This window comes from Jaculus jaculus, chromosome 3 (assembly GCF_020740685.1).
Source record: "Jaculus jaculus isolate mJacJac1 chromosome 3, mJacJac1.mat.Y.cur, whole genome shotgun sequence".
NCBI classification, from domain to species: domain Eukaryota; kingdom Metazoa; phylum Chordata; class Mammalia; order Rodentia; family Dipodidae; genus Jaculus; species Jaculus jaculus.
Genome location: NC_059104.1, coordinates 134,947,616 through 134,975,285, shown reverse-complemented (window position 1 = coordinate 134,975,285; position 27,670 = coordinate 134,947,616).

Below are 27,670 nucleotides of genomic sequence, written 5' to 3'. Positions count from 1 at the left end.
AAATGTCATCATATTTAGCCCTTCTGTTGCCTTCAGCAGAGCTGTGGGCACTTAGCTATAGACCTCATTGTCTTCTACACTGTGGCCAGCACCTCTTAGGCACGTATGTTTTCTCTGAGTTGAGAGTCTAGCCAGGCCACTAAAGAAATTGGACAAAGGGCTTAGCTTAAGATTGCTCACCATCTCTAAACATTGTTTGTCACTATTGGTCACTTGTGCTGTTCAGGCCAAAGATACACCAATGCAGAGGAAACCTAGTCACTATGCTTTAAGCAGGTGGATTGAATAGTTGTAAGATTAACTTTAGGACAAGTCACAAGTGAGGAATTTAGCATCTCTCAGCAACAATCTTAGAAAAGTGATTTATTAGGTCCTTAAGAAATAGCCCCACACTTCTTTTCCATAGTTCATTTCCATACTTTATTCTTACAGTTCTCCACAGAACACAATTAAGATGTATTCTTTCAGCAATTTTGAAATGTGCAATGCATATTTGTAACTTTTTATTGACAATTTTAATGTATGTGCATTTTGACCATAACTCCCTCCCCTCTCTCATGTTCCTCCTTTGCAGTACCCCTTCGACTGAACCCCTTCCTCCTTCCAACTACCCCTTCTTCTATTTTGCCATCATGTTTTCCTTCATCATGCATGATTGCATGTTGATAAGCTCAATATTGTGCAGGTAACAACAGTTGCTGTGATGTCATGAATGCAATGGCCACCCCATGTCCAGAATATAACGTTCCATCATTCCTTCCCATCCTCAGGCTCTTACATTCCTTCCTCTCCCTCTTCTACAATACTTCCTGAGCCTTGGGAGATGGGATAGAGATGTCTCATTTAACTCTGCACATTTAATTGGTACTTCTCAGAACTTATACATTTTTGCTGACTATAGTTGCTATGTTGTGTAATAAATCTCAAAAACTTATTCCTGTTATAAAGCTGAAACTTTGTACCCTTTGGTCACCCTTTCCCCATGCACCTCTCCTACTCCCAACCTCTCGTAATACCCATTCTACAATCTATTACTGCAAGTTTGAGGTTTTTAGAGTCCACATTCCTAACATGCTTAGAGGATGGCTATGCTACCTGAAGGAGACACAGATTCCTCAGCTCCATTCCCCAGAGAGTCTGGGGAATTTGTGCTTCTTAGAGCTGCCCCACCTCCCAACTTTCCAAAAGGAATCAGAACACAGATTTTAATGTAATGTAACTTTTAAAACCAACAGCCAAGTTTAAGAAAACCAAACTATATTGGGGACTGAATAAATGAATATCCCTAAGCCAGGTTACACTTATGACCTTTTACTTGTGCACTTTTTCTGTGTGTAGTCACAGGTAGGGACCCCTTGTCACCTGACAGCATCCTACCTATTTACTCCCCACCACTGCCCCTCAATGCCCAAGAGGTGGGGAGATTGCACTTGGGTCCACCTTACCCTACACAAAGAAGAAAGGTTTTGAGCGTGTCTCATGGGAATGTGTTCTGAGATGAGTGGGGCCTGAAGAACTCATAAAAGCTTCAGGGTACAAGTGACAAGGGTCGATGAAAGCCAAAACAAAACTCTTCTCTCCACAGGGGCCAGTGGTGGGTCCTTCACACAGAAGAACTTTCTCCTGGCTAATAAGCAAGATCCCAGCCTTTCTGCTGGGAAGTTCCACTTCTGGACAGAGTCCTTCCTGAGGCTCACAGGACCCACCATCCACAGCTTTTGTCTTGTTTCCACTTCCAGTAGATGGAGGAATAACACTGGAGGCAGCAAAGGAGGATGGAAAGTCAGTAGATGTGGAAGTAAAACCCATCCAGGTTCCTTCTCTCACCAGCTGTGATCATAGGCAGATTCTGGAATCAGGCTAGGTTTCAGTGACCCTGTCTGGGAAGAGGGAGCAGCATGCAAAGCATTGTCCATGGCACTGTGGAATGTGCAGTCATGGAAAAAGGAAGGTTGGCTTGAGGGAGTACACACTGACGGAGTTCTGGAAACCAAAAGAACACAAGTTCCAGTCAGTTGTCATGTTCACATCTGATAGCTGGCTTGTTTGGTTAGGTCAACAAAATGCTGACTTACAACGTGTTAACTTTGCATCTGTGGTGGTTTAAATGTAAATTGTCCCCCACGGCCTCTGGTGATTGTGATTAAGCTTCAGACATGATCTCCAGATGGAAGAACTTTTGGGAGGTTCAGCCTTGCTGGAGGAGGTGTGTCACTGGGGGCAAGTCTTAGATTTTATAATGCAGCTCACCTGGTCAGTGCTAGCTAGCTCATTCCTGCTGCTAGGTGGTGCAAATGTCTGGAGTTTTATTGCAGTGGCTGAGGATCTGGTGCACCAATTCTCTCTTTCTAAAAAATAAAAATAAATAAAAACTCAGGAATATTATTTACATTTGCTGCTTTCTCCTAGCTGATGTGACATCATGATATCTGTTTTTGCCGTACTTTACCTGCTATGATAAAACTTCCCCTCAAAACTGTAGGCTGAAATAAACCCTTCCTACCTTAAATTGCTTCTGGCAAGGTGTTTTGTCCCAGCAATGAGAAGGTATCTGCTATAGCACCTATTATGCTAAAAACTTATGTAAACAATACTGAATACAGAAGAGGGACTCTTGTCAGACTCTCAAACTTACTTATTTTAGAACTTCTTGCCTTTCTAACTCTATTTTCAAAAACAGGAAAGAAATAAGAGTAACATTGATTTACATCTTGGAAAATGTAAAACAAATATTTTACAAGTTTTTATTTTTATTTTATTTTTTAGAAAGAATGAGAGAGAGAGAGAGAGAGAGAGAGAGAATTGGAGCACCAGGGCCTCAGCCACTGCAATAAAACTCCAGCACTTGCACCACCTAGTGGTCATGTGTGACCTTGCACTTGTCTCATGTTTGTGGGATCTGAAGAGTCAAACATGGGTCCTTAGGCTATACAGGCAAGCGCTTTTGCTTCTAAGCCATCTCTCCAGACCTATTTCACAAGTTTTTGATGATTAGTTTATTATGAGGCAACTGGATTTTCATATCTGCTTCTACAGTCAGAATATAGTGATGACTCACACCAGATAGACTTTGGAGAAAATAGGAGTAATGTGAAGGGTGCATAATGTCTTGGTGTTGCAGTGAAAATAGTTTTGACCTAGAGAGAGCCATCAGATAACACCTGGAGAAATAGTACTATAGAGCAACAAGTGAACATTAATGAGCAAAGCTCTACTCCCCTTTCTATTAGTTTCTTTTCTTATGCTGCAACAAAATACCTGGCAAAAGCAACTTGAGGAAGGAAGGGTTGACCTTGGCTCTCAGTTTTAGAGTACAGACCGTCATTGCAGGAAGGCATGGGAACAGTAGCCTCCAGCAGCAGGTTGCATGGCATTCACAGTCAGGAAGCAGAGAAGAATGCTTGGGCTTGGCTACTTCTCTCCTTTCTATGAAGTCCAGGACCACCAGCCCATGGAATGATACCACCAAAACTTAGGGTGGATCTTCCCACCTCAATTCACCTGATCTAGAAAATCCTTTCCACACATGCCCAGTTTTGTTCCCATGATGATTCTAAATCCTGTCAAATGAGATGAACTATTGTAATCTTTTTTTGAGATATTATTCAGGAGCACTATTAAATGAACCTACATCTAACTCTTTCACATAAAGAACAAAGGAACTTTTGTACACTTTAACAAAATGCCACATGAGTTGAGAAACGAGAGGATGTTGCTTAGTTCAGAATTTAGTGAGTTGTTAATCCTTTCAGAAAACACATTACTATGACAATGTTCTTTATGGCTTTTGAATTATCAACAAAAAGCCCTGTATTAGACAGAAGTTGGATTTGTTGACTTGACTTTCCCATAGAGATCAGCATCTTACCTGTTATTGTCCCTGTGACTTTCAAACTTATCTTTTCATCTTGTGTTTTGAGAAATTATCAATGTATATGCTATTATAAGACATAATACAAGGAGATCCCATTGCCTGCTTTGTCCAGTGGCAATGTCTATCAAAGTTATGTACCCACATATATCCCTCATGGCCTCCTGTTAGAGCCATCCCTGCTTCTTTACAGCTCCTCCTCCTCAACCCTGACAAACACTACTGTACTCTCCCTTTCTGTATTTTTGTCAGTGAAAGAATACTACGCAAAGAGACTCATGTGCTGTGTGGCCCAGAATGTTGTGTGCATGGATTAGCTCTTGGCGTTGTAAGTAATTTCTATTTTAGCCATTCTTGAAGTATATAGCACATTATGGTTTTAGTTTATATTTTCCTAATGGCTGAAAATATTAAATATCTTTTTTGTGTGTGTCACTTACCATTGGCATATTTCCCTTTTGTATAAAATCTTTTACCTAATATGAAAAGATTATTAATATTTTTCTCATTTAATTATGATATCTGCTCTGTATGTGTGCATTTTATACATCAAGCTGTTCTGAGTTATGTACCTTGAAAATATTTTCTTTCACCCTATAGCATTTTTTAACTCTCTTGACAAGGTCCTTTACAGAGAAAGAAGTTTTGCTTTTCATTAGGTCCCATCTAGGTCATGTGTTTGTGTCTAACCTAGGAATGTTTGCTCAGACATAGAGCGAAATCTTCTTTTTTTATTTCCTGGCAGTTTTATAACTTTACATTTTACAATTGAGTTTGTGACTTATTTGGAATTATTTTTTTTTTTTTTGTAGAAGGTAGGTGAGATTCTTCTCTTCTATAGATATCCAGGTGCTCACATTCCATTTGTTGTGAAGGCTGCCTTTATTCCACTGAAGTGCTTCTGATGCTCTGTCATGGGCTATTGGCATATGTGTTGCTTCGTTTCCAAGGTTCTGGAGATTTTTCTGCTGACATTAGTTGGATTTCATTGTGATTAGAGGACACACTTCATGATTTCCAGTCCTTTAAATTTTATTATTTCAATGGCTTGGTTTTGGCCCATCTTAGTATATGCTTTTTGGACACTTAAAATGTATTTTCTGTTACTATTCAATGAAATGTTCTATGAATATCATTTAGATTCTGTTGACTGATGACATTGTTTTCTCTATGTTGCTGATTTTTTCTATAATTGTTCTATAATTGGTGAGAGAAGAATATTGAAGTCTCCAAATATAACTTTGTGTTTGTCTATTTTTCAGTTTTTGATTCATATATTTTTCTTTATTTTTTCTCAATTTTTATTAACATTTTCCATGATTATAAAAAATAACCCATGGTAATACACTCCCTCCCCACTCTTTCCCCTTTGAAATTCCATTCTCCATCATATCCCCTCCCCATCTCAATCAGTCTCTCTTTTATTTTTATTTTTTTTAATTTATGTCTTTTTAAAAATTTTTTTATTTATTTAATTGAGAGTGACAGACACAGAGAGAAAGACAGAGGGAAAGAGAGAGAATGGGCGCACCAGGGCTTCCAGCCTCTGCAAACGAACTCCAGACGCGTGTGCCCCCTTGTGCATCTGGCTAACATGGGACCTGGGGAACCAAGCCTTGAACTGGGGTCCTTAGGCTTCACAGGCAAGTGCTTAACCGCTAAGCCATCTCTCCAGCCCCTCTCTTTTATTTTGATGCCATGATCTTTTCCTCCTCTTATGATGGTCTTGTATAGGTAGTGTCAGGCACTATGAGGTCATGGATATCTAGGCCATTTTATGTCTGTAGGGAGCACATTGTAAGGAGTCCTACCCTTCCTTTGGCTCTTACATTCTTTCCACCACCTCTTCCACATTAGACCCTGAGCCTTGGAAGGTGTGATTGAGATGTTACTCAGTACTCCAGTCACTTCTTTCCAGCACTATGATACCTTCTGAGTTGTCCCAAGATCACTGCCATCTGTAAAGAGAAGATTCTCTAGCCAAAGTGAGAGTAGCATTAATATAAGGGTATGAATATTAAGAGAAGTACTTACTGGGCAGTTTGATAAGCATAGTATATACATTTAGCCAGACAGCAGCAGATGCTATATTTCTGGGGTGCGTGACTACCCCTGTTTTAAGTTTTCATTATCAGGGATATATTCCCTTCCATGGAGCAGGCCTCCAGTCCAATTGGAGGGCAGTTGGTTTCCACCATGATAGACATTCCACTATTGTACCAGTTAGCTCATTTGGCCTGGCTGGCCAATTATAGGGCTTGCAGCGTCCACTGATGAGTATCTTCACTGGTGGTATCTCTTTCTCCTATTGAACTGCATGTACAATGGCTTCTTCCAGCTTTCTGTCAGCTGGTCTACATGGAGGAGGTTATCAGCTCAGTTCCAGCAGGATTTCTCAGTGGCCTTGCAGCCCAAGTATATGGAATCTTCAGCAATAGGGTCTTACCATGTATTCCTGTTGGGAAATCAAGGGCCTCGGCAATGGCCTATAATGTTTTGGGGGCATCAGGGACCTCCCTGGCCAACAACTCACTGGAAGGTATCCCATCCCTGGCACTGAAAAATTTCTAGCAATGATCTATGGCTCCTGATTGCTCCATTGTCCAAAAGCAGAGGATTCCATATGATTTATTTATAACCTCTTAGATTTTGATTAGCCCTCCCTCCACCTTTCCTTTATTCGATCTCTTCCCCTGACCTCACCTTGGACCTTTTTACCCCTGTTAATCTAGTCTTCTACTTACATTTATACAATACCAACCTATTAATTACCCTCGTCCCTTCCTTTCTCTTCCCTTTATAGCTCTTTTTTAGCTTATTGGCCTCTACTGCTGAGTTTTTTCCTTCTCACACAGAAGCCCAATAATCTGTAGCTAGGATCCACATATGAAAGAGAACATGTGGTGCTTGGCTTTCTGGGCCTGAGTTACCTCACTTAGTATAATCCTTTCCAGATCCATCCATTTTTTTAAAATTTATTTATTTGAGAGCGACAGACACAGAGAGAAAGACAGATAGAGGGAGAGAGAGAATGGGCGCGCCAGGGCCTCCAGCCTCTGCAAATGAACTCCAGATGCGTGTGCCCCCTTGTGCATCTGGCTAACGTGGGACCTGGGGAACTGAGCCTCGAACCGGGGTCCTTAGGCTTCACAGGCAAGCGCTTAACCGCTAAGCCATCTCTCCAGCTCCCAGATCCATCCATTTTCCTACAAATTTCATAACTTCATTTTTCTTTACCACTGAGTAGAATTCCATTGTATAAATGTGTCATATCTTCATTATCCACTCATCAGTTGAGGGATATCTGGGCTGGTTCCATTTCCCACCTATTATGAATTGAGCAGCAATAAACATGGTTGAGCATGTGCTTCTAAGGAAATGAGATGAGTCCTTAGGATATATGCCTAGGAGTGCTATAGCTGGGTCATATGGTAGATCAATCTTTAGCTGTTTTAGGAACCTCCACACTGATCTCCACAATGGCTGGACCAGATGGCATTCCCACAAACAGTATAGAAGGGTTCCTCTTTTTCCACATCCCTGCAAGCATTTATGATCATTTGTTTTCATGATGGAGCCAATCTGACAGGAGTGAGATGGAATCTCAATATAGTTTTAATCTGCATTTCCCTGATGACTAGGGATGTAGAACCTTTTTTTATATGCTTATATGCCATCCGTATTTCTTCTTTTGAGAACTCCCTATTTAGCTCCATAGCCCCACCCCCCCTTTTTTTTTTCCGAAGTAGGGTCTCACTCTGGTCCAGGCTGACCTGGAATTAACTCTATCATCTCAGGGTGGCCTTGAACTCATGGCAATCCTCCTACCTCTGCCTCCTGAGTGCTGGGATTAAAGGCATGCACCACCATGCCCGGCCATAGCCCATTTTTTAATTGGCTTGCTTGATTTCTTATTTAACATTTTTAGTTCTTTGTATATCCTAGATATTAATCCTCTGTCAGATATATAGCTGGCAAAGATTTTTTCCCATTTTGTAGGTTGCCTCTTTGCTTTATTCACAGTGTCCTTTGCAGTACAAAATCTTTGTAATTTCATGAGGTCCCAGTGGTTATTCTGTGGTTAGTGTGTAGAGGGCAGCAAGTTTTCTATTGTGAAAGTACAGGCAGTTTGGTACCATTATTAGGCTCATCCATGACCTACCCCTTCCCCATTGGCCCCTCCTTGTTGAGGTATATGGGTTGTGCATTGTGGGGTTAGCCCACAGTTATTGGTATGATAAATGTCTCTGTATATCATGACCCAACATGTGGCTCTGACATTCATTCTGCCCCCTCTTCTGCAAAATTTCTCTGAGCCATGTTGGGTTCATTTTTGGTCTGCTTCACTGATGAGGTGTTGGGGGCCTCTGGGGCTCTGGCTCTCTGATTTGGTAGGCATTGATTTTTCTTTGTGTTGGTCTCCTTCCCCCTTGTGCTGGTATCCGTTTCATCAGGAAAACAGCACCCTTGCTTGTTTCTCCAATTTTCCTTAGTTTCAGTCAGGGCCCTTTTGAGGTAGGATGGGGTGGCTCTCTCCTTAGGATATTCATCTATCTGAAAAAGAGAAGCAGATTCTCCAACGGAGAGTAAGTTAGCACCAGGTCAAATAAGATAACCCTTACTTTTTTATAGAGAGTTTAATAGGTGTAGGTTGTCTTGTACCCCATGATTGATGGTAACTTGATATTGGAGAGTGGGCTTGTTTGGATATGGTTCTGACTTGTTTCCCAATTCCAGCTATGGGTCCCCTACCACTGAGGGGATCAGTTAGCCGAATCAAGAGCAGTTGGTTCCCCACCATGGCTGTGTGCCACTATTGCACTTGTGTGGACATCACAACAGGTTATTTGCTGCTATGTAGGTTGGACCATGAGTTGCTTGGACAGACATTGGTCGTTTCCCCCAGTCGCCCATGTAGCACCTTCTGGCACTAGACACACTGACTGTCTGGGGACTGACTCTCTCCTGGCTTCCAGCCATACCATTCCATTTTACGTGTCAGCTGCATATAGTGTCTTCAGCAATAGGGTCTTACCACTAACCTTTGGTGGGTCATCAAGTACTCTGACAGAAATCTGTCATTCTTGTAGAAAATCTTGTAGGTTTCTCTGATCAAAAGCTCATTGTTTGTGATAGCCCCCTGCTGGTACTGGGAGTTACAGGTCAGTGCCCCCTAAGAAAATGAGGGTAAAAGGTAACTAATATATAGGAGTTAGAGAGGCGAGAGAGAGGGAGAGGGAAAGGGAGGGAGGGAAGTTGTAGAGGATTTAGGTTAGACTTGATCCTACCCTCTCCAGTGTCTTGTGGTTCAGGTGTTTCCTGTAAGTGTCTAGTGAAGGTTCAGTCATTTGGTCTACCTTTTAGGAAGTAGAATTTTACCATTGCCGTTTGGGTCTAGATTAGTGTTTCCCACCCCTTCTATGCCCTCTCTTCCCTCTGCATCCCTCCTAGTATCTAGTCCCTGAAATGCTTGTTGGGTATGTAAGGTATCTTGGGTAGATTCAGGTTAGGTGCTGTAGATGAGTGAGACTATGTGACAATTTTTTTTCTGTGATTGGGTAAGTTCACTGAGAATGATCTATTCCAGGTTCAACCATTTTTCCTCAAATTACTTTGTGTCATTTGTTCTTACTGCTGTATAGAATTTATATAGATATACCACATCTTAGTTATCCATTCTTCTAGTGATGGATATCTGGGTTGATTCCAGCTCTTAGCTATTATGAATTGAGCTGCTACAAACATGGTTGAGCAAATCTCTCTGGCCTGTGGTTTGAAGGTTTTAGGGTAGATGCCCAGTAAGGAAATAACTGGGTCTGTTGGTATCTCTATAGTCAGCTTTTTCAGGCGTCTCCTTATTGCTTTTCAAAGTGGTTGTACCATCCTACATTCCCACCAACAGTGGATGAGTGTTCCTGCTTCTCCACATCCTCACCAGCATTTATTTCCATTTGATTTTTTGATGTTTGCTATTCTTATTGGGGTAAGGTGGAATCTCATAGTTGTTTTAATTTGCATTTCTCTGATAATTAGGGATGATGAATATTTTCTTAAGTGTGTGTTTGCCATTTGTATTTCTTCCTCTGTGAACTGTCTGTTCATCTCTTTGCCCCATTTTGTGAGTGGGTTGTTTGACTTCTTACTGTTTAGAATTTTGAGTTCTTTGTAGAATTTAGGATTAGGCCTCTATCAGCTGGATAACCCACAAATATTTTCTCCCATTCTGTGGGTAATCTATTGGCTTTGCTTATTGTATGCTTGTCTTTGTAATGTTGTGAGGTCCCAGCGGTTAATATGTGGTTTTATTGCCTGAGCAATTGGGGTTATATTCAGAAAGTCTTTGCCAAGACCAATATGTTGAAGGGTTTCCCCTACATTTTCCTCTAGCAGTTTCAGAGTTTCTAGTATGATGTTAAGGTCTTTAATCCATTTGGACTTAATTATTGTGCATGGAGAGAGAGAAGAATCTATTTTCATCTTTCTACAGATACATATCCAGTTTTCCCAAGACCATTTGCTGAAGAGGCTATCTTTTCTCCAATCAGTATTTTTGGCATTTTTATCAAATATCAGATGGCTATAACTACTTGGACTTACATCTGGGTCCTCTATTCTGTTCCATTGATCTACATGTCTGCTTTTGTGCCAGTACCATGCTGTTTTTGTTACTATGGCTCTGTAGTATAGGTTAAAATCAGGTATGGTGATACCTTCCACCTTATTTTTGTTGCTCAGTATTACTTTAGATATTCGATGTTTTTTGTGATTCCAAATAAATTTTTGGATTATTTTTTCTATCCATGAAGAATGTCATTGGAATTTTAATGGGGATTGCATTAAATGTGTAGATTGCTTTTGGTAAGAGTGCCATTTTCACAATATTGATTCTTCCAATCCAGGAACAAGGGATGTTTTTCCATTTCCTAGTGTCTTCTGCAATTTCTTGCTTGAGTGTTTTGTAGTTTTCATTGTAGAGATCCTTTACTTCCTTGGTTAGGTTTATTCCAAGGTACTTTATTTTTTTTTGATGCAATTGTGAATGGGAGTGATTCTCTGATTTCATCCTCTGTGTGTTTGTTGTTAGCATATAGGAAGGCTACTGACTTCTGTATGTTTATTTTGTATCCTGCTACGTGGTGGTAGGTGCTTATCAGCTCTAACAGTTTGCTGGTAGAGTCTTTAGGGTCCTTTATATATAGAATAATGTCATCTGCAAATAATGATAACTTATCTCTTTCTGTCTAATTTGTATCCCTTTTATGTGTGTCTCTTGCCTTATTGCTATGGCTAAGACTTCCAGTACTATATGAAATAAAAGTGGGGACAGTGGACACCCTTGTCTTATTCCTGATTTTAGTGGAAAAGCTTCCACTTTTTCCCTATTTAGTAATATGTTGGCTGTATGCTTGTCATAAATAGCCTTTATTATATTGAGATATGTTCCTTCTATTCTCAGTCTCTATAGGACTTTTATCATGAAGGGATGTTGGATTTTGTCAAAGGCTTTCTCTGCATATAATGAGAATCACATATAATTCATGTGATTTTTGTCCTTCAGTACATTTATATAATGTATTACATTTATCTATTTGCATATGTTGAACCATCCCTGCCTCTCTGGGATAAAGTCTACTTGGACAGGGTGAATGATCTTTCTGATATATTCTTGTATTCTGTTTGCCAATATTTTGTTGAGAATTTTTGCATCTATGTTCATGAGGGAGATTGGTTTGTAATTTTCTTTTTTTTTTCTATCTTTGCCTGGTTTTGGTATAGGGTGATGCTGGCTTCATAGAAGGAGTCTGGTAGGATTCCTTCTTTTTCTATTTTATGGAAAAGCTTAAGAAGCAATGGTGTTAGTTCTTCCCTGACGGTGTGGTAAAATTCAGCAGTGAATCCATCTGGGCCTGGAATTATTTTAGTTGGGGGATTTTTGATAACTTCTTGGATCTCCATGCTTGTTATAGGTCTATTTAAGTGATTAATCTCATCTTGATTTAATTTAGGTAGGTCATATAAATCAAGGAAATCATCCATTTCTTTCAGATTTTCATACTTTGTGGAGTATATGCTTTTATAGTATGTCCCTATGATTTTTTGAGTTTCTCTGGCATCTGTTGTAATGTTAACTTTATCATCTGTAATTTTATTAATTTGTGTCTCTTCTCTCTCTCTGTCCTTTTTTTTGGGGGGGGTCATTTTGCTAAGGGTTTATCAATCTTGTTTATCCTTTCAAAGAACCAATTCTTTGTTTCATTGATTCTTTGGATTGTTTTTTTTGGTTTCTATTTCATTAATTTCTGCCCTAATCTTTATTATTTCTTCCCATCTACTGATTTTTTGTTTGCTTTGTTTTTCTTCTTTAAAGACTTTAAGGGGAAGCATTAGGTCATATACTTGCAACCCTTCTAATTTCTTAATATAGGCACTTAAAGCTATAAATTTACCTCTTAGGATTGCCATCATTGTGTCTCAGAGATTTTGGTATGTTGTGTTCTCATTATCGTTTTATTCTATAAATTTTTTGATTTCTTCATTGACCGATTCATCATTTAGTAGTGTGTTGTTTAATTTCCACGATTTTGTGTATGCTCTATAGACTTTCTTGATATTGATTTGTAGTTTGATTCCATTGTGGTCAGATAGAATGCAAGGAATTATTTCAATTTTCCTGTATTTGTTAAGATTTGTTTTGTGTCCTAATATATGGTCTATTTTAGAGAATGTTCCATGTGCTGCTGAAAAGAATGTATATTCTGCAGCCTTTGGATGAAATGTCCTGTATATATCTGTTAGGTACATTCCTTCTATGACCTCATTTAGTCCAGATGCCTCTGTTTATTTTTCCCCGGGATGACCTGTCAATTGATGAGAGTGGGGTGTTGAAGTCACCCACTACCACTTGTTTGGTGTTATCTGTGACCTTAGTTCTAATAGCGTTTGTTTGATGAATTTGGGGGCCCCCATGTTAGGTGCATATATGTTTAGGATTATAATGTCCTCTTGTTGGAGGGTGCCTTTAATCAATATAAAGTAGCTTTCTTTATCTTTCTTAACTAATGTTCAACTGAAGTCTACCTTGTCAGATATTAGGATAGCAACACCTGCTTGTTTTCTAAGTCCCTTTGCTGGAAACACTGTTTTCCAAACTTTCATCTTCAGATAGTGTCCATCCTTTGTAGAAAGGTGGATTTCTTGGAGGCAACAAATTGAAGGATCCTGCTTGTTAACCCAGTCTGCAAACCTATGTCTTTTGGTTGGGGTATTGAGGCCGTTGATATTAAGAGCTATTATTGAAAGGTGTGTATTCATTTTTGTCATTTTTTTGTAGTTCTTCCAGTTTTACCTTTTTCTCTTGTGTTAACTAGTGTTTGAGTATTGTTTGTTTTTTCCCGGTTCCTTATATGTGTGCTTTTCTTTTTCTTCAGCATGGAGGATTCTTTCAGGTATTTTCTGTTGAGCTGGTTTTATCTTCAAATACTCCTTTAGCCTGCTTTTGTCATGGAATGTCCTTGTTTCTCCCTCTATTTGAATGGATAGCTTTGCAGGATAAAGTAACCTTGGTTGACAGTTGTTATCTTTCAGGACTTGGAATACATCACTCCATGCTCTTCTTGCTTTTAACATTTGTATTGAGTAATCTGCTGTAATTCTGATAGTCTTGCCTTTGTAGGTAACTTGATTTTTCTCTCTGAATGCTTTCAATATTTTTTCTTTGATTTGTGTGATTCACATATTTTTCTTCTCTGTTATTAGGTGCATAGATGCTTAAAACTATTACACATTCTTGGTAGATTGATTCTTTTGCTGTTAAATACTATCTCTCTGTGCATTTATTTTTATGTGGGTACTCAGGAATGGAACCTGGGCCATCAGGCTTTGTAAGCAAGTGCCTTTAACTGCTGAGCCCTCTCTCCAGGCCATATGTAATTTCTCTCTGTACTGGAAATTTTCTTTGGTCTGACATATACTTTACTCTATAACAATTCCTGCTATCCTCAGATTAATGTTTGCATAATATCTATTTTCTATCCTTTAATTTTCAATATTCCCATATGTTATATTGGAAGATAATTCCTTTTAAATGTTTTTCTTATTTAGTTATTTATTCATTTGAGAGAGAGAAAGAAGGAGGGAGGAGAAGAGAGAGAGAGAATGGGTATGCCAGGGGCTCTAGCAACTGCAAACTAACTGCAGACGCATGTGCCACCCTGTGCCGCTGCATACTGAGGAATCAAACTTGGGTCCTTAGGCTTTGTGTGCAAGTACCTTAACTACTAAGCAATTTCTCCAGCCCATTGCTTTTGGGAAGCATACAATTGGATTATGTTTGCTATGTTGTTTAGTTTACTTGAAGTTAATTGAGAGGAAGCCATTGAGATTTCCTAGAAGCCCAGTGGCCCAATACACATATGGTCTTCCCATTCAGTGTCCACAAAGCCAGAGGACATATTCATTACAAATGATGAACCTACTTTGAGACATCATTTACTAATGTCCACAGTTCACATTAAGGTTGATTCCTGGGCCTATACATTCTATAGTATTGCACTATGCATAAGGACATCCATCCATTATAGTTTCATACTGAGTATTTGCATTCATAAAAATTCTGTGTATTCTACTGTTCATTCATCTCTTCCCAATAAGCCTGAAAACAACTGATCTACCTCTATAGTTTTGCTTTTTATAGAGTGACCTTTATTTTGAATCATACAATATACAGATGTCATTCTTTCACTTGGTGATATGTGTTTAGTGTTCCTCAATATGTTTTCATGGTTTAATGTTTCATTGTTGTCTAATGCTGAATAAAATTCCATTGTTTAGATGTACTCCAATCTATTTATCCATTCACCTATTGAAGACTATCTTGTATATCCCCAAGCAATTAAAAAAATATAACCGGGCCGGGCATGGTGGCGCATGCCTTTAATCCCAGCACTCAGGAGGTAGAGGTAGGAGGATCGCCATGAGTTCTAGGCTATCCTGAGACTACATAGTGAATTCAAGGTCGGCCTGAGCTAGAGCAAAACCCTACCTCAAATATATATATATCTCCAACACAGTGTATAATTCTTAGATAAGGCTTCTGTTGACATTAGTATGCAGGTTTTTGGGTGGACATAAGTTTCCAGCTCTTTTTGTTAGATAACAAGGAATGAAATTGCTAGACTGTATCACTGCTATGATAAATACCTGGCAAGAAGTACTTTCAAGGAGGAAGAATATGTTGCATTAGTTTTATTCCTTTGGATAAAGATTCATGCCCCCCAGAGGATTGATCCAATCATTGAGACATGATTGGACCATGAGAACTATGCCTTCATCAGTGGGCAAATCTATTGACAAAATCATAATTTGATGATGTTACTGGGTCATGGGGCCTGGTTGGAGAAAGTATGTCACTAGGGATGGTCCCTTGAAGGCTATTTGTCCCTGTCTCCATTCTGCTGTTTATTTCCTTCCCTGCAGGAGGTGAGCAGCCTCTGCCATATGTTCTCCATGTTAAATTCTGTGTCACCTCAGGTCCAAAGCAGTGGATCCAGCCGACTGCAGTTAAAGTCTTTGAATATATTATTTCTCTCTATGTTGTTTCTATCAGGTATTTGTCACAGTGAAAAGTCCAATACACATACATTGTTAGATTCGATTTGCTAATAGTTTGTGTGTGTGTGTGTGTGTGTGTGTGTGTGTGTGTGTGTGTGTGTGTTTTGCGGTAGGGTCTCACTCTGGCTCAGGCTGACCTGCAATTCACTATGTAGTCTCAGGGTGGCCTCAAACTCACAGCGATCCTCCTACCTTTGCCTCCCAAATGCCAGGACTAAAGGCATGTGCAACCATGCCTGGCTTGTTGAAAATTTTTATGGGAGATATTGGTTACAGTTTTTTTTTTAATTTCTTTATCTTTTTATTTATTTATTTATTTATTTTTAAAATTTTTATTAACATTTTCCATGATTATAAAATATATCCCATGGTAATTCCCTCCCTCCCCTCCCCCACACTTTCCCCTTTGAAATTCCATTCTCAATCATATTACCTCCCCATTACAATCATTGTAATTACATATATACAATATCAACCTATTAAGTATCCTCCTCCCTTCCTTTCTCCACCCTTTATGTCTCCTTTTCAACTTACTGGTCTCTGCTACTAAGTATTTTCATTCTCACACAGAAGCCCAGTCATCTGTAGCTAGGATCCCCATATGAGGGAGAACATGTGGCGCTTGGCTTTCTGGGCCTGGGTTACCTGACTTAGTATAATACTTTCCAGGTCCATCCATTTTTCTGCAAATTTCATAACTTCATTTTTCTTTACCGCTGAGTAGAACTCCATTGTATAAATGTACCACATCTTCATTATCCACTCATCTGTTGAGGGACATCTAGGCTGGTTCCATTTCCCAGCTATTATAAATTGAGCAGCAATAAACATGGTTGAGCATGTACTTCTAAGGAAATGAGATGAGTCCTTTGGATATATGCCTAGGAGTGCTATAGCTGGGTCATATGGTAGATCAATCTCTAGCTGCTTTAGGAACCTCCACACTGTTTTCCACAATGGCTGGACCAGATTGCATTCCCACCAGCAGTGCAGAAGGGTTCCTTTTTTTCCACATCCCCGCCAACATTTATGATCATTTGTTTTCATGATGGTGGCCAATCTGACAGGAGTGAGATGGAATCTCAATGTAGTTTTAATCTGCATTTCCCTGATGACTAGTGACGTAGAACATTTTTTTAGGTGCTTATATGCCATTCGTATTTCTTCCTTTGAGAACTCTCTATTTAGCTCCTTAGCCCATTTTTTGATTGGCTTGTTTGATTCCTTATTAGTTAACTTTTTGAGTTCTTTGTATATCCTAGATATTAATCCTCTATCAGATATATAGCTGGCGAAGATTTTTTCCCATTCTGTAGGTTGCCTCTTTGCTTTTTTCACTGTGTCCTTTGCGGTGCAAAATCTTTGTAATTTCATTAGGTCCCAGTGGTTAATCTGTGGTTTTATTAGTGGTTACAGTTTTTTAATAATGTTTTTGTCTAACTTTTTTTGCTTTTTTATTGGCAACTTTCATACTTACTAGACAATAGACCATGATAATTCCCTCTCCTCCCCAACTTTTCCCTTAATAATTTCACTCTCCATCATATCCCTTCCCTTTCTCCATTAGTCTCTCTTTTGTTTTGATGTCATCATCTTTTCCTCCTATTCTGAGGGTCTTGTGAAGGTACTGCTAGGCACTGTGAGATTATGGATATTGACACAGTTTCTGTCTGGACAATTGCATTGTAAGTAGTCCTACCCTTCCTTTGTTTCTTACATGTTTTCCACCACCTCTTCTACAATGGACCCTGAAACTTGGAGGATGTTATATAGATGTTTCAGTGCTGAATACTCCTCTGTCACTTATTCTCAGCACTATGGTGCCTTTGGGGTCATCCCAGTTGTCAGTGCCATCTGAAAACAGACGTTTCTCTAACCAAAAATGAGGGCAGCATTAATATATGGGTATGAACATCAGGTAAAATGCTTACAGGGCAATTTGGTGAGCATAATATATGCATTTAGACAGACAGGAGTAGGTGTTATACTCTCAGTGATCATGAGCTCCCCCACCATAGGCTTTTGAGATAAGGTTTTTGGTAACAAGCATGTATTCCTCCCACAGAGCAGGTCTCCAGTCCAATTAGAAATCAGTTGATTTCCCCCATAACAGACATGCCATTATTGCACCCATTCTGTCTTTTGGCCTGGTTAGCCAAACGTGAGGCTTGGAATATCCACTGTTTTCATCACTGATTGCTTCTGTCTCCCATAGCGCTGCAATGCAGTGCACCTTTTTCCAGCTTTCTGTCAGCTGGTGTACAGGAGGAGGCTTTCAGCTTAGCCCCAGCTTGTTTTCTCAGTGACCTTGCAGCCCAGGCTGTGCAGTCTTCAGCAATAGGATCTTACTATCTATTTCTGGTGGGAAACCAGGAGCTTTAGCAATAGCCTGTAATGTTTTGGAGGGTAACAGGGACCTCCCTGGCCAACAACTCACTGGAAGGTATCCCATCACTGGCACAGAAATTTTTTCTAGTAACAGTTTATGGCTTCTGGGTGTGCCATTATCCAAAAAAAGCAAGCTTTCATATGGCTTATTCATAGTATCTTGAATTATTTTATTTTTATTTATTTATTTGACATAGTAAGAGTGAGAGAGATATTGAGAGAGAGAGAATGGGCAAACCAGGGCCGCCAGCCACTGCAAATGAACTCCAGACATGTGCGTCTCCTTATGCATCTGCTAATGTGGGTCCTTTGGCTTTGCAGGGAAATGCCTTAACTGCTATGCCATCCCTCCAGACCCAATATCTTGAATTTTGGTTACCCCTGCCCCACCCTTCTTTTACTCAATCTCTTCTCCTAACCTCTCTTAGGCCATTCCATTCTCAGTAATCTTTTCTTCTACTTACATATATACAGTGTCTGCTTTAGTATAATATTGACCTCATATGATGAGTTAGGGAATTTTTTTTTCCCCACATCTATCTCCTGAAAGATATTGTAGAGAGTTAGTATGATTTCTTCCTTAAATGTTTGGTAGACTTTATCAGCAGACCCATTTGGAACTAATTATTTTTACAATGCTGCTATTGATTGAATTTCCTTAATGAATATAAGTCTACTTAGATTATTTCTTATGAGGATTGTGTATTTCAAGGTTTTGGTCAATTTCATCCATAATATCAAATTTATGGGCATAGATTTACATATTATATCATTTTGATGATCATGAGGGTTTTTTGGGGTGCTGGGATTGAACTCAGTGCCTTGTACATATTAGGCTCAGATGCGAGGCACACACGTCTAGAGGCCAGAGGAGGATGTCGGGCCTTCTATCACTCTATTGCCTTATTTCCCTGAGACAGAATTTCTCACTGAATTTGGAGCTCACTGCTTTATTAGACCAGTGAATCTTAGCAATCCTCCTGTGTCTGCTCACCGCAAGGCTGGTATTACGGGCATGTGCAGCCCTGCCCAGTTTTTGTACAAGAATGCCAGGGATTGAATTTACCCACGGAACCATCTCTCCATCCCTATCTTTGATTTTGTATATGTTAAAATGATGTGCCTAGCTAGCTTATTCTCCCTCTCTCCCTCCCTCTCTTCTTCTTTCCCTCCATCCTGCTTACGGCTTTCTGAATTTCTTGTATTTGTAGTTCAAGAAAATTAGAAATCATAATTGGTTCAATTATTTCTTCTGCTCCTTTCTCTTTTTCCTTCTGTTTGGATTCCCATGGCATCTACTTACATCTTGTATGGTTATCCTTGCCCTTGGATAGTCTGTTAGGGATTTCTCTGTCTCAGTCTTTATTCTCTTTTTAGTTTGAGGATTGCTATTGTAATATCCTCGAGCTTGGAAAATCTTTTTTCAGTTGTATCTAGTTTGTTATGAAGTCCATCAAAAACATGTCCAAAGCAGGACATGGTGGCACACACATACCTTTAATCCCAACATTCGCAGGATGAGGCAGGAGGATTGCTATGAGTTTGAGGCCAGCCTGAGATGAATTCCAGGTCAGCCTGTGATATAGCAAGACCTTACTTTGAAAAACAAAACAAAAGCATTTCCATTTCTGCCTTATAATTTCTGTCTATTTACATTACCTGTCTGTTCTTCTAATGTTGGCTAGCTATCCATTAAGCTCTTGGGATATGAATTCTAACAGTTTCAGATTCCTGGCCTGATCATTGGTCCTGCATCTCTACCAGCTATCCTTCTAATATTTGCTTGGTCCCTTCATTTTCATTTTTTTGCCTTTTACATGCCTTCTAATATTTTTGATAGCTGGAAATGATGTATTAGGTTAAAACCTTTTATAAACAAACCTTTAATAACATTGTGGTGAGGTATGGCAGGAGGGGAAGCTTTCTACTGTTTTGTGATCAGTTATCACTTCCTCAATGACCTTGTACCTCTGGACTTTAAACTTTATACATTTCTTAATATTGATTTTTCTCCCTGTGTAGATGGGAGGTGACAGCTAGGGAGGGCTGGATGGAGTGTTTCCTGTTAGATCTCTTGGTAGTGCACTGGATAACCAGTTCCTCCCCAGGGCAAGCCATGTCAGCAGCTGACACATTTCACATAGGTTCCCGCCCTCTCCTTCCCCTTCCCTGCCAGAACATAAAAGACCATTCCTCTGATGTTTATTGTGAGAACCTGCTTGACCTTGAGCTTCTGAAGGTAAATTTCACAAAATGATAGGAACCCTTTAACAACTGAGTCTCCCTAAGATTGTGATGTGTGTGTGTGTGTGTGTGTGTGTGTGTGTGTGTGTGTGTATAGGGGGGACACAGGTGTGCCATGGTACACATATGAACTTCAGAAGACAACCTTGGGGAGTCATCCCTGGCCTTATGTCTTGTTTAAGACAGGGTCTCCTTGATGGTTTGCTATTACAAAGGTCTGACTAGCTGGCCAAGAGTTTCAGGAGTCTCTTGACTCCAACTTTTTTTCTTTTCTTTTCTTTTTTTTTTTTTTTTTTTTTTTTTTTTGAGGTAGGGTTTCACTCGAGCTCAGGCTAACCTGGAATTCACTATGTAGTCTCAGAGTACCTTGAACTCATGGTAATCCTCCTACTTCTGCCTCCCAAGTGCTGGGATTAAAGGCATGCGCCACCACACCGGCTTGACTCCAACTCTTACTGCTGCAAGCATTGGCACTACTTGCATCCAGATTTATGTGAATTTTGGAGATCTGAACTGTGGTTGTCAAGCTTGTATAGCAAGGGCTTTAACCACAGTCATCTCTCCAGCCCCTCCCCTGAGGTTTCTGACTCTGACCGCTATCCACAGGAACAATGAGAATGCGCCTTTTCATCTTAATCTGGATTTCTGTGGGAAAAGGTGTTTTACCATGAGCAAGTATTGCATTTGTTGATCAACTCAAATGCTTTTTCTGAATTGTTGGGAATAGTTATACTATTTTTATCTTCAGTGCTATTAACATGGTGACTTATGTCTCTAAATTTTCTATATTGAACCATCTTTGCATTCCTAGATTATGCACCACTTTCTCATTGTGTATTGTTTAAATATGGTTTAAATTCTATTAAATTTTATTTGACATTTTCATTTCAATATTATTAAGTGGGATTGGTTTGCAGTTCTATTTTTTGTTAAACTGTCAAGTTTTTAAATCAGCAATAGTCTTGGCTTCAGAGATGATTGGATATTTCCATCTTTTTCTGTGTTCTGGAACAGCTTAAGTGGCTTTGATGTTTTTTCCAGCAAGGGAAGCACTAACTACTTTCTGTGTTATTTCTGTGTTCAATGGTCTCTTCAGACTTTCTCAATATACCATGTTATAGGTACCTCTTCAAGAGGATTATCACTGTTGGGAACTGAAGAAATGTAAGTATTTTTTATGGCTTAGAAACCATGGAAACTGGTATTATGGATATATGACTTTGCTTACATACTTCAAATACTCAGAAAGAAATTTTGGGAAGAAGTTTTTTTTTTTTTTCAACTTGGTTAGTACCACTGTTTAGAGGTACAATGTCATTGATAATGTGCAATATGACAGATTGTGTTCTCAAGTCTTTCCTTAGGAATAAAACTAATCATGAATACATTTGCTCAGAATCTCAAATCTACCAATCTACTCTGCTTCATATCAATTCAGGAGGAAGATGAAAAGGCCTAGGATTAATTTAGGCTAAGAATTTTTGATAGAGTTACTCATTCATTTAAAATGCTGGTTTTTAAAATATATATTTATTTATTTGAGAGAGGGGGAAGAAGAGAGAGAAAGGGAGGGAGGGAGGGAGAGAATGGGTATGCTAAGGCCTCAAACAAACTCCAGACACATGCCCCACATTGTGCATGTGGCTTACATGGGTCCTGAAGAATTGAACCTGGGTCCTTTAGCTTTGCAGGCAAGCACCTTAACCACTTAAACATCTCTCTAGCACTAAAATGATGACGTTTTTGGGCTCATTTGTTGGCACTTGCCATACTAGAATGGTATAATTTGATGTCAGGTTGGTAATTTTGCACTGAAGAAAAGTCCATGATGTTTCCAGTACCATTCCTCATGTTCTCTCTTAAGAACTCACAACTCTCCACCCTGCTCTTGCCTCCCCTGCTTGTTCTCTAGATAATACTTTCCACTAGAACTATGGGAAAATAAGCAAAGCGTTTTAGATTCCTTTGTCCAAACTAATGACTTGTTGCTGGACAGAAAAATGTTACCATCAACAGGATTTTTTTCTTTTTTTTTACAGTATTATACAGAGTTTGGTTGAGGCCAGCAGTGTGGGATGGGGATTTAGTCTCAGGATTTGCCAAGATGTTTATGCAGCAGGAATGTTACTTATGTAAGCTGGAAGTGCTGCTGGTGTGCTAACTTCCCTCTCCCATCTCAGCTTTTTTTCATTAACAAGCCGCTCTTGCTTTCATGACACCACATTAAGTGGCTGAAAGGAAAAAGGAAAAAAATTGTTTACTGTACAAAATAACCTAACTCTCCACAAAAACATCCATTTGGCCAAAGGAACCACAAAGAGTTCTGGAAAACTGGGCTGCAGATTGTTTCTATGCTCTTGGCTAGGCCCTTAGCTCACTTCCTATTGCTCCCCAGAAACGATCAGACTCAGATGTGGGGAAATAAAAAATGCTGTTAAAATAAAAGACAAAAATGAATAAACAAACAAAATGCCCTCTTTAGCATTTCTTTTTTTTTGGGGGGGGGTTACTGAAGAGAAATTTCCCTGTAACAGGAGAGTGTCACGTGAGGGAGATCATCAGCCTAATCAACATAAATGAGCTCTGTTCAAGAATTGTGAGAAACTAAAAAAGTATAAGGTTAGCACTCACCCTGGCACAGAGCAGCAAATAGCTGGCTGTTTATGTAACCCATCAACCCAAGCTCGTGGGGAGCCCACAGGATATTGGGGGGACTGAGATGGACACTCCCAGCCCTCCCTGCTTATCTCATCCTCCTTCTTTTCTGTGGCTGCTGCCCAATGAGTCATCTGAGAGGAGAAACTTGGATCTTTTAAGCAGATGTGCATCAGCCCTCTTTGATAGAAGCATACTAGACTGTACCAGTTTTTTTTTAATTTTTATTTATTTATTTGAGAGATACAGGCAGAGAGAGAAAGAGTCAGAGAGAGAGAAAGAGAGAGAAAATGGGCGTGCCAGGGCTTCCAGCCACTGCAAACGAACTCCAGATGCATGCGCCCCCTTGTGCATCTGGCTAACGTGGGTCCTGGGGGATCAAGCTTCGAACTGGGGTCCTTAAGCTTCACAGGCGAGCGTTTAACCGCTAAGCCATCTCTCCAGCCCGACTGTACCAGTTTTTAAGGATGGTGTTTCTGGTTAGAGTTTAATGGTTGAACAGGTGTGTGTGTGTGTGTGTGTGTGTGTGTGTGTGTGTGTGTGTGTCGTGATTAACACTGGAATACATTGAACCATTTTCTTATGGGCTCCTTCTAGCCTCTCAGATAGTAAACTAATATATTTTAGAAACAGAGCACTGGCTTATATCAGTTAGGTTGTAACATCAGTTTCAGACCAAACAGTTAAAGCAATAAGGCAAAGCAACATGGTGAGAGCGGACATTGAGTGATCTTTTACGCAGAAGGTTCCGCAGATTTTCAAAGCAGAAACCAGAGGACCGGAAGCATCCTGCAGGCTTTTATTCTGAAAGCTTGTCAACCTCCTTAGCCCACCTAAGTCAGACATTTCCAGACTCCTTTCTGTTACTGGGGGTTATGACCAAGCTGTTTATTGGCCCTTGTCCTACTATGACCTCAGAAAAAGCCAGCCGTTGTGAGAGTTTAGGCAAAGGCAGCATGGCCTGCCCTAGATTTCTGCAGGCAAAGCGAAGGGAGGAGTTGGTAACGGGTGGATTATCTGCTAAGTAGTGATTTATTGTTTGGTTGATTTGTGTGTGTGTGTGTGTGTGTGCGTGTGTATGAGAGAGAGAGAGAAAGAGAGACTATGTAAGTGCATGTGTGTGGGAGTTCCTGTGGGCAGGTGTGCATGTGTGTGGGTACTTGCACAAGTGTGTGTGCTCTGTTGTGCAGATACATTTGGAAGCCAGACGATAACCTCAGAAACCATTCTTCAGGTATGCCATCCAAGTTTTCCCTTTTTTTTTTTTTTCAGTTTAAGGGAGGAAAGGATTATTTCAGCTCACACTAGAGGGTACAGTCCCTCCTGGCGGGGAAGGCATGGTGACAGGAGCTTGAAGCAGCTGCTCACATTCAGCCTACAGTGGGGAACATTGACAGCTGCGGGGACTCAGTCAGTCCAGCCAATGTTTTTAGAAGAAGGGTTCTCTCACTGGCTCACCAGGTAGGCCATGATGCCTGCCTGCAAAAACTTGGGATCCTCCCGATTCCACCTCTCCAGCTCTGAGACAGAAGCTCAGGCTCCACACTTGGCATTTTCATGCGGGTTCTTGGGGATCAAATTTGGGCCTGCACTTTGCCAACTGAGCCAGCGCCTTTGCTCTCTTTGGCTTGTGCATCAGTATTTTGGTTTGAATTTTCTGACATTTCATTTTTTTGCATGTACGTGTTTTGATTTTCTGGTATTTTATTTGTTTGTTTATTTGTTTTTGGCTTTTGCCCTTTTGTCCTTTTTTTTTTTCATTTTTTAGTTTTCATTTCTCATGTCCTTATACTTTCATTTTGCTGTAGTGTCCATGGCTTTGAGGCCTCAGGTGGAGAGTCAGAGTCATCAGAGAAAAGAACAGGGCCATCCATGGGCCTCTCATTAAGGCCATAGGCGAGGTTGGTTATGCTCAAGTAAATCTGGCCCACTACTGCCTAAGAGGTGTCCCAGGTACTGTAAAAGTCCTGTGGAAAGGGTGAAAATGTCTCTATCAGATCAGATCTTAGGTGGGAGTAAGCTGGGTGTGGTGGTGCACAGAAGTAGGAGCATTGCTGTGAGTTTGAGGTCACCCTGAGACTACATAGTGAATTCCAGGTCAGCCTGAGCAAGAGTGGGACCCTACCTCAAAAGAACAAAAACAGGGCTGGAGAGATGGCTTAGTGGTTAAGCACTTGCCTGTGAAGCCTAAGGACACCGGTTCAAGGCTCGATTCCCCAGGACCCATGTTAGCCAGAAGCACAAGGGGGCGCACGCGTCTGGAGTTCGTTTGCAGTGGCTGGAGGCCCTGGTGCGCCCATTTTCTCTCTCTCCCTCTGTCTATCTGCCTCTTTCTGCCTGTTGCTCTCAAATAAATAAAAATAAACAAAAAGATGTTTTAAAAAATTGAGGTGAGAGTAATGGTGGTCATTCTCATCCAGATTATTAAAACCCAACACGGAATTCATCTTGGAATTGGCCAAAGAAGAAAGTCTACACTAGATTATCCATGAATGTGGCTACAAGATGCCTGGAAAATATTCCAGCTGTAACTGAGTGCTCTGTGCTACTGCCACAAACGAAGTATGGCACATTGAGACATAAAACCAGATAACATTATGATTGACTTCAAGGACAGGGTTAAGCTTATAGACTTTATAGACTTTGGCATGAGTACCACAATCCAAGTCAGATGCTTGACACTGTCTATGGCCCAGATAAATTTAGTCCCCTTAGAGTGTTCATCCAATAGGCACAGGATGCCTCCAAAGTCAATACGTGGATCTTGGGGTTAACCCTGTACTTTATGGTAACACGGGACCTGCCATTTCAAGTAGCCAGCCCATGAGAGCTTGCTCGACAAATCCTGAAAGGAAAATATAACATCCCTGATTACTTGTCAGAAGAGCTACGAAGTATCATCAACCAACTACTAACTGTCAGCCTCAACCTCAAGTGGAGACCCACGAGGAAAGAAATCATGGGCATCCCTTGGCTTTGCCCAGGCTCCACAGAAAGCTGTTGAGATAATATTTCCAGAAGCCCAGACCCTACCATCATGGCTGCCACAGCCAGCACTGGGATTCATGCACAAAGATATCAAGTAATTTCTGCTACACAGAAGATATAATGAAACTCTGGCCACTTGGGGTGATACCATGCTCCACCCCTCAGATCCTGCCACCTTCCCTGTGACCCTCAAGAGGTATGTCAGTATGCCTGACCTTCAGACCTCATCTTCCAAGGACCAGTCACCCGAGGACAGCCAACAGGCATGGGAGAGGGATCTCAGAAGCCCATGGTGCCTGGCATTTTCCTTCCCTGTGCGCAAAGGATTCTTCCTCTCAACACAGTCCCCCCTCCCAGTGAAGTCCCCTGGCTGCTCCCTGTACCTGCACAGCACACAGCAGTAGGGGTGTCCCAGAGAAAGCCGAATAGCCCCAGAGCACAGCAAGAAGGGACCTTCACCTCTGCACAGATCCCTGCCAGTGCCGCCTGCAGCCTCATGGGGCAAGCCCAGGTGCTGGAAGACATGGCCCAAAAGGTTTTTAATACTTCTTTGCAATTCTGCTGTTGTGTACCATATAAAAAGACACCCTAAAGGAAACCCTCATCCCATGTCAGAGCAGAATCACCCCAATGAGGAAAGGGCAGTGAGCCAAATAGCAGCAGCAGAAGCAGTCTACTGGCTACAGAGGAGGCAGAGCTCTATTGACAGGCTGCAGGACCTATTTCTAGCACGGGGCAAGGAGGCAAACATTGGATTTCACTCAGTGAGGACTCCAGTCAGAAGGGAAGATACTGAGCACAGAGTCCTTGCTGAAAACAAGATCCAAACAGAGCACTTCTGCATTCCTGGGGACACTACCTTAGGCCAAGCCTCTTTAAAAAAGAAAAAAAATTAGGCCAGGTGTGGTGGTGCATACCTTTAATCCCAGAGCTCAGAAGGCAGAGGTAAAAGGATTGCTGTGAGTCAGAAGCCAGCCTGAGACTGCATAGTGAATTCCAGGTCAGCCTGGGCTAGAGCAAGACCCTACCTTGAAAAACAAAAACAAAAAATAAAATAAAACTATTTACAAGCACAGAGAGAGAGAGAGACAGAGGGTATGGGTGCATTAGGGCCTCCAGCCTCTGTAAACGGGCACCAGATACATGCCCCACTTTGTGCATCTGGTTTTACATGGGTACTGGGGAACTGTAGCCCCCCAAGTCTCTTTTTCACTGGTAAAGACAGGGCAGACAGATATGGCATTAGTTGTGTTATAATAAAATTGAACTTCATGAACAACAAAAAGAGAAATGATGTGTTCAAGGTGACAGATATGCCAACTACCCTAATCGGATCACCCGACGTTGTATCCATGCATTGAAGTATCATCCTGGATCCTACAAACACGTAACACAAATGTGTATCAGTTAAAATTGTAACAGAAAAGTAAGCAGCTTACTCAAGTCTCGTGACTCAGACAGCCTGGCTGGTAAAGCTTCCATGGCCAACTGTTGCTGCTTCACAGTCACCACCACTTGTCACTGGACTCAGTGGCAGGCTCATCTGCAGGGACCAAAACACTGGCCAAATTTGCTGGCTATGATGGTGTTGGTGACCCTGTCATCCTATGGAGTCTGACTGCAGGTCAGTAGCCAGAGAAGATGAAATAAGACTGGGGCTTAGATTGGATAGTTTCCTTCTATGTCACAATAGCACGAAAGAGAAGAGCAGTGGGACTCTTTTATTCATTTTGGGGGTCATTTGGGGACAAGTGATAAAGTGCTTTTTCCTCAACCAGGTATAGGTCAGACATCAATTGTCACCCATAAGCAGGCAGAGTGATCAGGAATTAATATTGTGGTAGATGACCCTGGGATAGAACCATGGCCAGGCCGCTGTGTGTAGAAGCCTACTGTACAGAAGACCTTTCTCCA